The sequence below is a fragment of the Setaria viridis genome, chromosome 8, assembly GCF_005286985.2.
Source record: "Setaria viridis chromosome 8, Setaria_viridis_v4.0, whole genome shotgun sequence".
Lineage (NCBI taxonomy): Eukaryota > Viridiplantae > Streptophyta > Magnoliopsida > Poales > Poaceae > Setaria > Setaria viridis.
This window is the reverse complement of record NC_048270.2, coordinates 22,377,790-22,392,363: the sequence shown is the minus strand read 5'-3', so window position 1 is coordinate 22,392,363 and position 14,574 is coordinate 22,377,790. Positions and strand designations below refer to the sequence as shown.

The following is a 14,574-nucleotide window of genomic DNA, read 5'->3' as shown; positions in this document are numbered from 1 at the left end:
AAGGTGATCCGGTTTTGTTTCGGTGGAAACTTCCTTTGCACGCGCTGTGAACCCCCCTGGGTCACGACCCTCCGGGGCAACTCCGCACCCCCCCCCCCCACGCATACCGCGCCCTTCCGACGCACCCCGTGCCAGCTTTTCATATCCGCATCTGTCTTTCTTGGTACATTTTTCTGAGGTTCGCCTTACTCTAGAGAGAGAGAGAGAGAGAGAGAGAGAGAGAGAGAGAGTTCCTCAAAAAAAAGTGTGTGCCACAATTTGCTGTTTGAGATCCTCTGTGTTCATATTATCAGTTTTGGTTCACCCTGCAAAAAAAAATAGAAAAACAAAAGAGGTGCGTCCTCTCCACCTTGGTCGTTTCTTTGCCTCTGTTCTTTCGGTTTCCCTTGTTACCAGCAACTCTTGTTACGTGTTTGGCACTATATTTCAACTTTGCATTATTGTTTGATTGTGCTAATCCTTCATTTGTGTGCAGCCTTCCCAAAACTTCACATAGTTCTACGACGAGCAGATTTTGTTTCTCCAGGCAATCGCTCCTCCAATCTTTCATGAGTTCCACCGGTTGGTTGCAGTTCACCCCTGTGTGCGTGGTAAGAACGGATAAGAATTTGATAACAGCACTAGTGTGAGCGACTTGTGAGCCGTTGCACCCCTGTTTTGTCATCTGTTTTGTTCTTGTCTTTGCGCTAACCATGGCAGATGATGTCGATGCGGGGGCTAACCAACTGCAGGGCATACGGGCACAAGTTGAAGGGCTTGTCACGGACATTCAGACGATTCATGAACGGCTGGACTCGACGATCTCCTCGACGACCGAGCGGTGCGATCAGCTAGACCTTGCACAGACGGCCGCTAAGGCCACACTCGACACAGTTGTGGCACGCCTTGATGCATTGCACACAACAGTCACAGTTGCAGCAGGGTTATGGTGGTGACTCGGAATAGGACGATGGTGACCGCCGAGACCGTGCCCGCCACGTGCCACGCCGTCCCAGTAATGATTCCTTTTCCAAGATTAAATTTAAAATTCCTCCTTTTAATGGAAAATATGATCCTGCTGCATATCTTGATTGGGAATTAGAAGTTGAACAGAAATTTTCATGCCATGATATTCTTGCTAATTCTCAAGTTAAAGCTGCTATTAGTGAATTTACTGATTTTGCTTTAATTTGGTGGTGTGAATATAAACACAAACATCCCAATACCATTCCAACCACTTGGGATCAATTAAAAGCTGCTATGCGCCACAGATTTGTGCCTTCTTATTATGCTCGCGATTTGCTTAATAAAATGCAACGTTTTCAGCAAGGTTCCAAATCTGTTGAGGAATATTTCCAGGAATTACAAATAGGCATGATTCGTTGTGGGTTATTGGAGGAAAATGACGCTGCTGTGGTACGTTTTCGTGGTGGTTTGAACCGCGAAATTCAGGATATACTTGATTATAAGGACTACACAGATATGACAACATTATTTGAATATGCTTGCAAAGCTGAACGTGAAGTGCAGGGACACCGCTCGAAGACATATTCTAACTCTTTTGCAGGAAGAAGCTCGACATCCAACTCCGCATCCGCTCTCCCTGCGCCACCCACGCCCACCACTACACGGCGTGAGAGAACGGCCAAACCTGCAAGCGCTGCCCCTTCCATAGGCACTGCCCCTCCCACAGGCCGTACATGGGATATTTAGTGTCATCGTTGCAAAGGATTTGGCCACGTGTTTCGGGACTGTCCGAACAAGCGCACTTTGCTTCTTCGTGATGATGGTGAGTACTCTTCCGCTAGTGATTCTGAAGATACTCGACATGCGATGCTTGCCACTGACCATGCAGCTATGGAGGTACATGTCAACCCGAGCGACGCCGATAGGTATGAAAGTCTTGTTGTGCAGCGTGTTCTTAGTACACAGGTTGCTCCGTCCGAGAAGAATCAGCGACACACTCTATTCCATACCAAGGGCGTTGTGCAGGAGCGGTCGATTCGCATCATCATCGACAGCGGCAGCTGCAACAATTTGGCAAGTACCATGCTGGTTGAAAAGTTGTCTTTACCCACTCGTAAGCATCCAAATCCATATCACATTCAATGGCTTAATGATGGTGGGAAAATTAGAATTACTCGATCAGTCCGTGTTCCTTTCTCCATGGGTGCTTATTCTGATTTTGTCGATTGTGATGTTATTCGTATGGAAGCATGCTCTCTGTTACTTGGGCGACCTTGGCAATATGATACTGATAGCTTGCATCATGGTCGTTCAAATCACTATTCTTTCATGTTTAAGGGTCAGAAAATAATTATACATCCAATGACACCTGAACAAATTCTTAAAGATGATCTTGCTAGAGCTGCTAAAACTGCTAAACAACTTGAACCATCGACATCTGTTAATTCTGAAATCAAGTTGAATGCTCCTGTTTTGCTTGCTACACGTGCTGATTTTGATGAGTTACGCGATGCTCCTTTGCCATGCTATGCCCTTATATGCTCTAGTGTGCTCGTTTCACTTGATGATGCACAATCTTTGGATATTCCCCCTGCGGTTGCTAACATTTTGCAGGAGTACGCTGATGTCTTTCCAAAAGATTTGCCACCGGGACTCCCACCACTTCGTGGCATTGAGCACCAGATCGACCTCATTCCTGGCGCATAGCTTCCGAACCGCGCACCGTACCGTACAAATCCGGATGAGACGAAAGAAATCCAGCGCTAGGTACAGGCTTTGCTTGACAAGGGTTATATTCGTGAGTCTCTTAGCCCTTGCTCCGTTCCCGTGTTACTTGTTCCAAAGAAAGATGGCTCATGGCGTATGTGTGTAGACTGTCGTGCTATTAATAACATTACCATTCGCTACCGATACCCTATACCACGCCTTGATGATATGCTAGATGAGCTTAGTGGTGCTATTATTTTCACTAAGATTGATTTGCGTAGTGGCTACCATCAAATTCGCATGAAATTAGGTGATGAATGGAAAACGGCTTTTAAAACGAAATTTGGGTTATATGAATGGTTGGTTATGCCGTTTGGTTTGACAAATGCTCCCAACACATTTATGCGTTTGATGAATGAAGTTCTGAGGCCCTTCATAGGATTGTTTGTAGTTGTCTATTTTGATGATATCCTCATTTACAGCAAGTCTATGGAAGAGCATTTAGAACATTTGCGTGCTGTTTTTGATGCGTTGCGTGCGGCCCATTTATTTGCTAACCTTAAAAAATGCATGTTTTGCACACAACGTGTCTCGTTTCTTGGCTATGTTGTTACTCCACATGGCATTGAGGTGGATAGCAGCAAGATCGATGCCATTCGGGCGTGGCCTACACCGACGACGGTCACACAAATTCGAAGCTTTCTTGGCCTTGCAGGTTTCTACCATAGGTTTGTTCGTGATTTTAGCTCCATTGCAGCACCTCTACATGAGCTTACAAAGAAGGATGTCCCCTTTGCTTGGCGTGATTCGCAAGAGGTTGCGTTCAGCACCTTGAAAGATAAGTTAACCAATGCTCCTCTCTTGCAATTGCCTGATTTTACTAAAGTGTTTGAGCTTGAATGCGATGCTAGCGGTATTGGGCTAGGTGCTGTTTTGTTACAAGAAGGAAAACCGGTTGCTTACTTTAGCGAGAAATTAAGTGGTGCTAGCTTGAATTATTCTACTTATGATAAGGAGCTTTATGCTTTAGTGCGCACTTTGCATACTTGGCAGCACTACCTTTGGCATCACGAGTTTATAATTCATTCTGATCATGAGGCTTTAAAATATATTCGTACCCAAACAAACCTGAACCGTCGTCATGCTAAATGGGTATAATTCATTGAGTCTTTCCCTTACATTATTAAACACAAGAGCGGGAAGGAAAATGTCATTGCTGATGCTTTGTCTCGTCGCTATACCATGCTGTCACAGTTAGATTTTAAAATCTTTAGCTTGCAAACTGTGAAGGATCAATATGTGGACGATACTGATTTTAAAGATGCTTTCGCCCATTGTATTCATGGCACACCATGTGTGGCGGAACCACCTCGGATTAGCTTGATTAAGCAGGGTTAAGCCGCCTAACATGCGACACTCCTGCCTAAACCGAGTTAATACGAAGTGCCGTCGGATTTCATCCGATTTAACCACTTAAACAGGATCGAGTTTAGCAAACCCACACGAAGGTGAGTGGTTACAAAGAATACAACAAGTCCACTGAGTTGAACAAGTTTTACCCATTTAGTTCGGCCATAAAATCCAACATCGGAGTTTTACAAGTTTTCAAGGAACAACAGAGAAACCACTAGCGGAAGACTTCGTCGGGGTTGGACATCCCTGGTGAGGCCAACCGGGACATCACTGGCTCCTCTCCTCACCGTCCGAGGAAGGATCACACTCGACCGTCCAGCCTGGCGGGAGCTGGGGCGGCCAAGCACCAACCAGAGAGGGGTCGGAAGCAGCAACTTCACCTGAAAAACAGGAGCCACAACAAGGCTGAGCTACTAAGCTCAACAAGGCTTAACCGATAGGAGTAAGGACTACTCCTCCTTCTAGACATGCAGGCTGTTTGGCTGAGGGGTTGGTTTGCCAAAAGCACTAAGTAACCCTATTTCCAAGTTTTAGCTCCGGTTCTAGGTTCATTTACCAGTCTAGGTTGTGCCACTTATTCTAAGCATTCATAGAACCAAACAAGATGTGTAGATATAACAACAAACATTGCCATCATCAGATTCCTCATTTACTCAGGGTGACATAGCGATCAAGCAATCTCAAACTGTGAGAGGCAGATGAATCGATTCGAGTTCTTTAACCATGCATGGTGAACCTAGCCTCACGACATCCGCCCACCCGGAGGTCGCTTCCTGTGTCGGCCTTTCCCATCAATCCCCTAACCCGTGTCGGGCCCATTTCCTTTGGTGCAAGGTTCCACAGACCCGGCCTCTGCCGTTCTGTGACCACGCTTGCCACCACGTGCGACAACCAGCAGGGGAAACTCCGTTCCAAGAACAATGAGGCGACCGCTCACGTCTAGGTTCAATCCGGTACTAGGCTTCCTCATCCCATACTAAGTATGAGGCTAGTACTTTCAAACACTTGATTACGAACACCACCACTGTCGGGCCTTAGCAAGATTTCATAGACAGACGGGGCAACCATCCGACCACCAAAAAGTTACCAAAACTCTGCCCCGTCCATCGTCCTTAGCAGGAGAGTAAACATGCAACTCCTACAACTCGCGAATGACAGGAAATCACTCGACTTTTACTGTCTCCTAGTTAAGCAATGCAGCTACTCGGTCCAACAGCTAGTGCTCAGATCACTGGGATAACTAAGTCATGCATCTAGGGTTTCACACAACTCCTATACATAAATGCACAAGCATGTTACAGAAGGCATGCGCAAGTCTGGCAAAACACGTAGGATTTTCATGCAACCGGGGCTTGCCTTCAAGCAAGGAGGACGGGAACTGCTCGACTTCGGGGGCGACTTCGGCTTCGGAGGACAGGAGCTCGGCTACAGCTTCTTCTTCTGGCGCCGGGTGAAGCTCGTAGAAGCCGTCGGCGAGGTGCAGCTCTACACGAATGCAGTGCAAGGGTTAGCATAGACGGTTATTTCAACAGCAACACTGGCTTGCCTGAGCCTAGAAACTTGCGACAAAGAGCAGGAGGTTATGGTGGTTCGAGAGAGCTGATGATGATCAAGAGGTAAGGGTAGGAAAGGAACTAGTGGTCTGATCCTTGAACTAGAGGATGTGATAAACTGGGGGTCCTTAGACGCAAGCGCTGAAGGGTTCCCAAGTTTTACACATACACCCTCGAGTTGAAGAAAAAGATCACAGCCAAGCCCTCGGGCGAGGCGGATAAGGGTTGGCGGAATAGATAGGATCGGGCGAGACGGAATCGGGGTCGGGCGGATAGGAGGGGTCGGGCGAGGCGGACTGGGGTCGGCAACTCACCTTCTTCCTGAAAGGAAAGCTTGGGGTCGGAAAGAAGCGGACTTTGGGCGGAGGGACTAAGGTTTGAACAGAAGCTAAGACCGGCAATGCTCCGGCGGCGGCGCTGCTTCTTGCGGATCACAAGAGAGCTTTTACGCAGCACGGAGGAGCAAGCTGCTGGGTGACTTGGAGAAAACTGAGAGAGAACTGAGAGAAGAACTCCTCAAGAATTGGGTGGGTGGCGCTAGGAGCTTGAGCAGGGAGCTAGAGAAGGCTGAAGGCAACAAGGGCGGAGGGAACTCCGGCGACGGGGGCATTCCTTTTATAGCTGCTGGAGCAGAGGAAAGGAAACGGCGCGGAGAGAGAGAAGGGGAGCGGCGCGAAGGCCGGGGAGAGGCAATGGAGTGCTCTGCCGGGGCGGCGATTGAGCGAAGAGGGCAGTGGTGCAGAACTCCGGGGGTGACGCCAGCGATCATTGCGTTCTGCCGTCAGGGCGGCGTAGGAGCGGGTAGACTGGTGGTTGAGATTTGGCGGAAAGCGGGCGTCGCCGTGCGGAAGATTTGATAGAAGCGACCGGCTTAACGGCGCTAGAATCGAGGGCGCCCAGGTGAGAAGACAGGCGGATGCGGGCGCGGGGAGAGCGCGGAACAACAGATTGTCGGGCGGCTTCTGACAGAGCGGGGGAAAGGAACTGTCGCGGTCGCGGTCGGGGTTGGCGGTGGAGGAATCGTCGTGTAGCGGCGACCAGGCGGCGCGACTGTGGTTGAAGGGACGGAAAAGACGGGCGACATCGGGCTCTGGGGCCGGGATCTGGCGGCGTGATGATGGGCGCGGGAGGCGAGGCTCTGCAGAAAGGGGTGCCGAGGGCTTCCGCTGCCATTGGGGAAAGGGGGACGCGGGAACCCACTCGGTCGCTGGCCAGAGACAAAACTGAGCGGCAGGCGTCGGAGAAGACGGGCCACGCGGCAGGAAGACTCTGAAGCAGCCATGCAACTCGAGTGCGGCTGTCGCGGGGGATCTGGAAAAGATCTCACAGGTCCACCGGTGGATAGATCTGACGGTTGAGGAAGATTAGCAGAATCCGATGGTGGGCTGAGCTCGCCGGGGTCGGGAGAGGAGCGAAGCGGGAAGGGGTCGGATCTCAGGGGTCGGGACCAGGCGGATAGCTGAGCACTTAGGCGCGGTCAAGCAAGACAGATGACTAGGATCAAGGGCTCTGATCAAGACTAACTCGGGAAGGTTTAGGGGTCGGTCGTTACACCATGGGTCAAATTTCACATACAGGACGGGTTCCTGTTTCGCGCTAACAAGCTGTGTGTCCCAGCTAGCTCGGTTCGTCGTTTGTTGTTACAGGAAGCGCATGGAGGCGGTCTCATGGGGCACTTTGGCGTCTACAAGACGCATGAAGTGCTGACTGCCCACTTCTTTTGGCCCCGGATGCGTGTTGATGTTGAGCGCCTTGTTGCACGCTGCACTACTTGCCAGAAAGCTAAGTCACGATTGAACAACCATGGTTTGTACATGCCTTTGCCTGTTCCTACTTCCCCTTGGCTTGATATTTCTATGGACTTTATTTTGGGATTGCCTAGAACTAAGAAGGGGAGGGACAGTATTTTTGTGGTTGTTGATCGTTTCTCCAAAATGGCTCATTTTATACCTTGTCATAAGACTAATGATGCTAGCAATGCTGCTGAATTGTTCTTTCGCGAGATTATTCGTTTGCATGGTATTCCAAATACAATAGTCTCTGATCGTGATGCCAAGTTTCTCAGTCATTTTTGGAGATCACTGTGGAATAAAATGGGAACTAAATTGCTGTTTAGCACCACTTGTCACCCTCAGACTAATGGACAAACTGAGGTGGTTAATCGAACCTTGTCCACCATGCTTAGGGCTGTTTTAGATAAACACTTGAAACGTTGGGAAGATTGCTTGCCTCATGTTGAGTTTGCTTATAATCATGCAACGCATTCTTCTACAAAGATGTGTCCCTTTCAGGTTGTTTATGGTTATATTCCTCGGGCGCCTATTGATTTGTTTGCGCTTGATGCGCTTGATGCTGAGGACGCCCCACACCTAGATGCCGCTCCACATGTTGATCAAATGATTAGCTTGCATGAGCAAACTCAACAAAACATTGCTGCTGCTAATGCTAAATATCAGGTTGCGGGTAGTAAAGGGAGAAAACATGTTACTTTTGCACCGGGTGATCTGGTTTGGTTGCATTTGAGAAAGGATCGTTTTCCTACTTTACGTCATTCTAAATTGATGCCACGTGCTGCTGGTCCTTTTAAAGTGCTAACCAAGATTAATGATAATGCTTATATCCTTGACCTGCCTGCGGAGTTTGGTGTTTCCACGAGTTTTAATGTTGCAGATTTGAAACCGTATGCGGGCGAAGATGAGGAGTTGCTGTCGAGGACGACTTCAGTTCAAGAAGGGGAGGATGATGAGGACACCACGAGTACATCTACACCAGCAACACCTCAGGCGCCTCCAGTTGCTCCTCCACCTCAGGCGCCTACAGTTGATCATCCAGTTGGGCCAATCACTCGGGCCCGTGCGAGAGAATTAAACTTCATCATGCTGTTAAGGAACGAAGGCCCAGCGGAATAAGAAGATGGCCCAACAGGGCAGCCCAGATGGGGCGCCTAGGGTTGGGAGCCGCGGCCCTCCCCCTGGTCGCGCGCGCCCCCCTCCTGCCGTGGCGCCTCCTCCGGACTCCAGGGGCTGCGCCCCCTTTATTTAGTCGGAGTCCCTTACGACTCGAGTTTTGTTTTACATCTAGCTTTAGCTACTCTCGAACACGCGCAAATACGCGTTGTCCTTGTGTGATTCAGAACTCCACCTTCGAGTGATATTTAGATTGCTCGCCTCTCTTTCTTGTTTGTTCTTCGATTGCGGACAGGAATCGATCTTCGTGATCAGGCTGATCTTGCGCTGGCAAGGATGGTAACCACAGGAAGTTGGTTCAGCGATTGCATTGGCGCTTCGGGTTCGCTCGTCGTAGTCGGATCGTGAGGGTCTACTTCCACCAAGTCGAATTTATCTCTACTCACCGAAAGATCGGGCACTCCGACTCTATCAGGGTTCCTAACCAACTTATATGGTGAAGCTGTGCTGCACCTGTTGAGCAGTTGATAGAGGGATAGCAGAATGCCACACGCGCGCGCTCGCTCGCCGAGCTGTGCCGCGGCGCGGTGACCTGATGTGTGTTCTGGGCTTTGTCAGATTTTGTAGTTTTTTGTCACAGTTGATGACCAGTAACTGACGACTAATGGCTGGCAGTTACCAAAAACTGACATTTTTATTTGCTGCATTAACCTGGGCGTCCGAAGGTCTTCTGCTGCCTGTAGGAGAGAGGTTGCCTCTCATTCTTTCGCGTGCGAAAACACTGACCACCAGAGCTTTTGTCCACTGCTGTGCTGCGCTTTTGTCATCTCTGTTTCGGCGATCTGTCTGCACGGACTTCGCCAGAAGAGCAGACCTCCGAAGCTGCGCTCTTCACTAGAGACTTTGCACCCAAGGAGTAGAAGGGCGATCAAGTTTTTGGGGAGCGCGTCTGCGCGACTGCTCACTATTCGTCTACGACTACTTCCCGGTGACGCATCTGCACTGCCTCAGCTCTACACTGCGTCAATTCTTAAACGGCTACATCGAACAGGCTCGAATATCAATGTCGGGTAACGGCACATTCGGTTCCTCCGGAACTAGCCCCACCTCTGGGTATTCCCTTTTGAACTTTATCGCTGTATGCTTTATGTTCATTATGATCATATTCCTGTTTACATTATGTTAATTTTCATGTTTTGATTAAAATGAATTTTACAAAATGCCTCTCGTTCCAACAGTCGCTGCGCGGGTCTGGGCCAGAGCCAACCAGCTGTATCAGCCGCCGACGCGGCGGTCGCCGAGGCCAGCCTGATGCGCGCGGGCTCCTCCCCCTCCGACCTGCCGCCGTCATCGTCTACACCCTCCTCCGGGCCCTCTAGTCAGCCTCCTCAGCTGCTCGCGCAGGTGGCGCAGACAGATCGCGCAAGCGGATGGCGGCCGCCACTTGCGAGCGCCTGTGGGGCCGTTCGTGCGGCGAGCAGCTGGCCGCAAAGGCGCAGGCGTCACCGGCAGCGGGACGGCGGTGGCTAGCTGCCGCGCGGGCCGCGAGGCTAGTCGCTTCGGCGTCGGCGGCCACCAGCGGGGCTTCGGCCGCGCGCAGGACTTCGATTCTGCCACCTCCGCCGTGAAGTCCTCGGCTCCGCTCGCTCCGGTTTGACGGCGGGGAATGGCGCTGCCGGCGGCGGCGGAATCTACCTCGTTCCCATACGCGCGCCACAAGAAGGCCAGCAGGAGCCGCGAGATCAAGGTGGCGTACAGACGGCCTTCTCTGATGCGGCACAACATCCGGCTGCCTCGTCTGCATCAACCAGATTCTCTTCACCTTGAAGAACTCCTGACTTCAAGTACGCTTCCTACCGCTGCCGATAAGTTCCAACCTGATGCTTGAGATTGATTTGCCTTGCTCTACATATGGCCTTCTTCCTGGATGTAGAGCGATACAGGCGGCAGCACCATCGTGGATAGTAAGCACCAACAGAAAGCACGACGCAGTATCTCAGCTGCCTGTAACATGTTCGACAAAATGTCTAGCTCCTAACACAGATCATGTGGCACAATTATAATAAGAGTGAGGTCAACATCGCTTTCCCCAACTACTGAGCCTATGTCTACACCAAGCATTGCGCCTATCACCCAGGTTGATTTCTCTTTCCTCATCCCCAGTGACCATATATTCCCTGATTGTTTTCTTATTTGATTTCTGTTTGTCTAATATTATGTCACCACACATGTTATCAGAATGCTACAGCAGAACTGATTTGATCTATATTTATCTAGACTCCAATAAATAATTAAAATAGTTTGATTTTACAAACCTTCTAGATTTATAAATTGTTCTTATGGAAGTTCTCATCCAGAAAATCCACAAACCTAATAAATATTCAATGTGTTGCCATCTTTTGTCCCAAACAATGCAGATGATTATCATCCAAGTACGCAGACAAGGCTCCCCTTGGTGCTTACCAGCAATAATTTCAGCTCATCTGGATCAAAGCCTGCGACAGAATCGCTTCAATATGTAAGCTTTCGCCTTCTCACAAGTCACAAGTGTGGCTTGCTCTAGCTATATGCAGTTCCTTTTTTTTTTTACTTATCAGAATACATAGAAGTGCCAACGTTCTTCTAAATCAAAATTACCGCCGACACAAATCATCTGAGACTTTTTCTTGTTCCTAGATGCACAATTTTGTTATTTTTTAAATTGGCTTAAAGATAACAAATAACACTTAACACTGAGTTTGCATTATGTGTGCTAATCATTGTTTTCCTGCCGGTCTTAGTATCCAGTTATCCATTGCAATTTTGTGCAATCCAACATAATTAGCTGCAAGGTAGAAGTTGCATTATTAATATTTTGCAAATGCCTCGATCACATGTTTGAGTTATTAATCATGAATCTTTGAATTAAACTTTATCAGCTTTTTTGCAGCTGTTAGTTGGCCTGGCATATTAGTCAAATTAGATATGATTAGATTAATAGCTTAAACTAAAAAAACTGGATACATACTTTTTTTTAAAAGGGATGAGTAAGTGGACATATTACGTGAAACTTATTGAAGGGTTCCAGGTTGAACTATGCCTGCATGCTTTCCACATTTAAATCAAGAGTAAAATGCATGAGCGGTCCCTAAACTTGTGCGATCGTGTCATCTAGGTCCCGAAACTTCTAAAACGCAGAATAAGGTCCCCAAACTTGCTAATTGTCCCATATAGGTTCAAATCTCTAGAACTTCCATTAATATGCCTACATGGCATGCTCGCTACGTGGTGACGTGGACACGTAGATCCGTATGTCAGCTCTACCACGCTTCTCTATCCACTCTCTCTATCTCCTTGTCCACGAGTCCACCGGCGATCCTCTCCCCGGCGATGGGGAAGACCAGCAGGAGCTGGACCTCCACCCGCGCGGCCGGAGTTGGACCGCGCCCTCGCCCGCATCCTCGGCTATGACCCTGCCGGCGTGCCCATCGCCCGCCCCCTTGTCTTCATACCGCGGCAAGCTTATCATTGCTATGGACCTCGACATCGCGTTGCGGGCTCGTGGCTGCGCACATCAACTGATCGCTAATCCCGCTCCTCAAGCAGGCCGGCACAATCCTGTGAGATCCATCGTATTCGAGGAAGCCACCAGCATGTGTCACCTCGGATTTTGGCCTTGCGGGTCCCCGCATCATGTCTTGTTTACATCCACGGGAAATTGATGCAATCTGAGCTCACGGGAAGGGGATTTGAGTCTATGCAGGATTGGAACTTGAGGAATTTGGCAACAGCGGTGGCTGATTTTTGCGGATGATTGGCCAAAGAGGGCTTGCTGTAGGAGATGGGGCTGTCTCGAGGTGCAGTGATGGCACGGCCGAATCGGATGGGCAAGCCAAATCCGGCGAGGGCTTCTTGGCGGTGTTGAGGTCGAGGCCACGGAAATGCATGCGGTCGTGGACGCGGAGCCTGCGCTGTGGCCTGTGGCTTGTGGAACCACGGGTGCCTGACGACCAACGTCGTGTTCGAGAAGAGGTGGAGCCGGTCGACGATGGGCGTTGCGGCGCACACGGTGATGAAGGGAAGATGGCGTCGTGGCAGGTTGATGAGCGGGCCCCACGTGTGGATCCACGTCATCACGGAGTCAGCATGCCATGTGGGGGTATTAATGGAAGTTCTAAAGCTTTGGACCTATATGGGACAATTAGCAAGTTTGGGGACTTTAATCTGCGTTTTAGAAGTTTGGGGACCTAGATGACACACTCACACAAGTTTAGGGACTGCTCATGCATTTTACTCTTAAATCAATTACTCAGTTGCTCATGTTATTTGTAACATACCAGCCTACAATGATTAAAACCTGAATGATTGTTTCATTGATATTAAATCTTCATTTTATCTGCATATTTTAGAGACCGGTTCGCTAAAGACAGCCTCAACACGACCATCACTGGGTCAGGTTTGTGGCCACAAATCAAAACAACTCAGGTGCCATCGCCAAGGAAGCTAATCATAAACTAAATAGATATATGAAAATCCTATAGTAATGTACAGCCTTATATAGAACTGTATGTTCAAGGCCACTAAGGATCTATGTAATCTAAATATTTGTTCAGTTTTGACTACTATGCATTTTAACATGTTCATAAAGTTCATCTGCTATGTCTGCATTATTTTATCCTGTGTTGACTAATAGCCTATATAGTAATTTCATTTTCATTAGATCATTTTGCTGCAATTATTTTAGCATAGATCAAACACACATCATCAAATGATTAATAACTTCGCGCGCATAAGATTAACCAATGATATCTATATGTTGCTTCAAAAGATTAATATTCATGTAGCCAAGTATTGCTATGCTCCGAAAAGTAGGTTACCTTTTCTGCCGTCTAATCCTTACATGATTGATAATTATGTAATAAAGCATTGCTTATGAGTTAGAATGCACTGATGAGCATCTGGACTATGATTACTGCTATTAATTCTTATACCTGATTAACATCATTACAGTTTCAGATGGTAATCCTACGGCTGATTGCTTTCCTGTAAGTTCACATCATATTTTTTTTCAAGGAGGTGAGACGTCGTGCAGCAGCGGGACGTGCTGCTGAAGGCATCACCAGTGTGTGCAACCTCCTCAGCAAGGACTTCAACCCATTCTCTCCTCCGACCATCTCTGTTGCTCCTGTGCATCCAGCATTCATGTGCCCAGGTGCATCTGCTCCTATTACTCACATCTCCCTCCCTGCCATAGTGTATCAGTGAAATGAAATAGAAATCATGTAGTTGTCTTTCCCAAATGGCAATCCTTTTATACTCCACTCATTATTTTCAATTTCCTGTACAACTTTTTCAGGTTATGTGCCAATTATCTAGGTGTAAAAAAATTACAATTTAGTTAGCCTTGTATTATAATGTACATGGAGCATTAGGTATTCATTTATTTTGCAGATTTACCTCATAGGTTGCGTAAGGGAAGCTACGCTTTTTTAAGCTCCTTACTATGGAGATAGCTGAAGATGATGATTACCCAATTTATTCCATTCGGCTGGTTATGCAAATATAGTAGTCCCTGGAATGGGAGATTATTTTCTTGTTATACCAGTTTAGCATCTATGCTCCTTTAAAGTCTGATAGTATCTATTTTCAGAATTTTATTTGTCTTTGTGCTGTACTGCAGCCGTGTAACTGTTGTATGCTCATTGCACATGTTCTCTGGTTACCATATCACCAGGCAACAATTTGGACAAACTCTTCTTTAGATCTCAGGTCGATTCTCGTGCTTTTATATTATGCCCTCATATTTATAGCTTATATATCCATTGGTTATATAAATTTTCTGAACGGAAACATTTTCCTGTAGCATCGCTTGATCCTAAAAAAATGAGTACTCATAATGCTTTTTCTCAACATAAATCAGTTTGGTTCCCTATTAAATGAAACACAATTAGTTGTTACTACTGTCAGTGACTTAGTAATTGAAGCACAAATAATGGTTAACATATAGGGACACTGTAATCAGGTTCTACATGCTCCTTGCCTACATTGTTGATGACTTGATGCCTTTATAT

General features: G+C 47.9%; 1 long non-coding RNA gene across 1 annotated transcript; it reads left to right on the top strand.

Annotated features, from left to right (window-relative positions):
- Positions 1–9,775: 9,775 nt before the first annotated feature.
- LOC117866187 (uncharacterized) lies at positions 9,776–14,291 on the top strand. The gene is made up of 4 exons (XR_011899039.1): positions 9,776–10,368; positions 10,458–10,661; positions 10,942–11,042; positions 12,913–14,291. It is a non-coding gene; the product is annotated as an uncharacterized lncRNA (long non-coding RNA).
- The last annotated feature ends 283 nt before the right edge of the window (positions 14,292–14,574 follow it).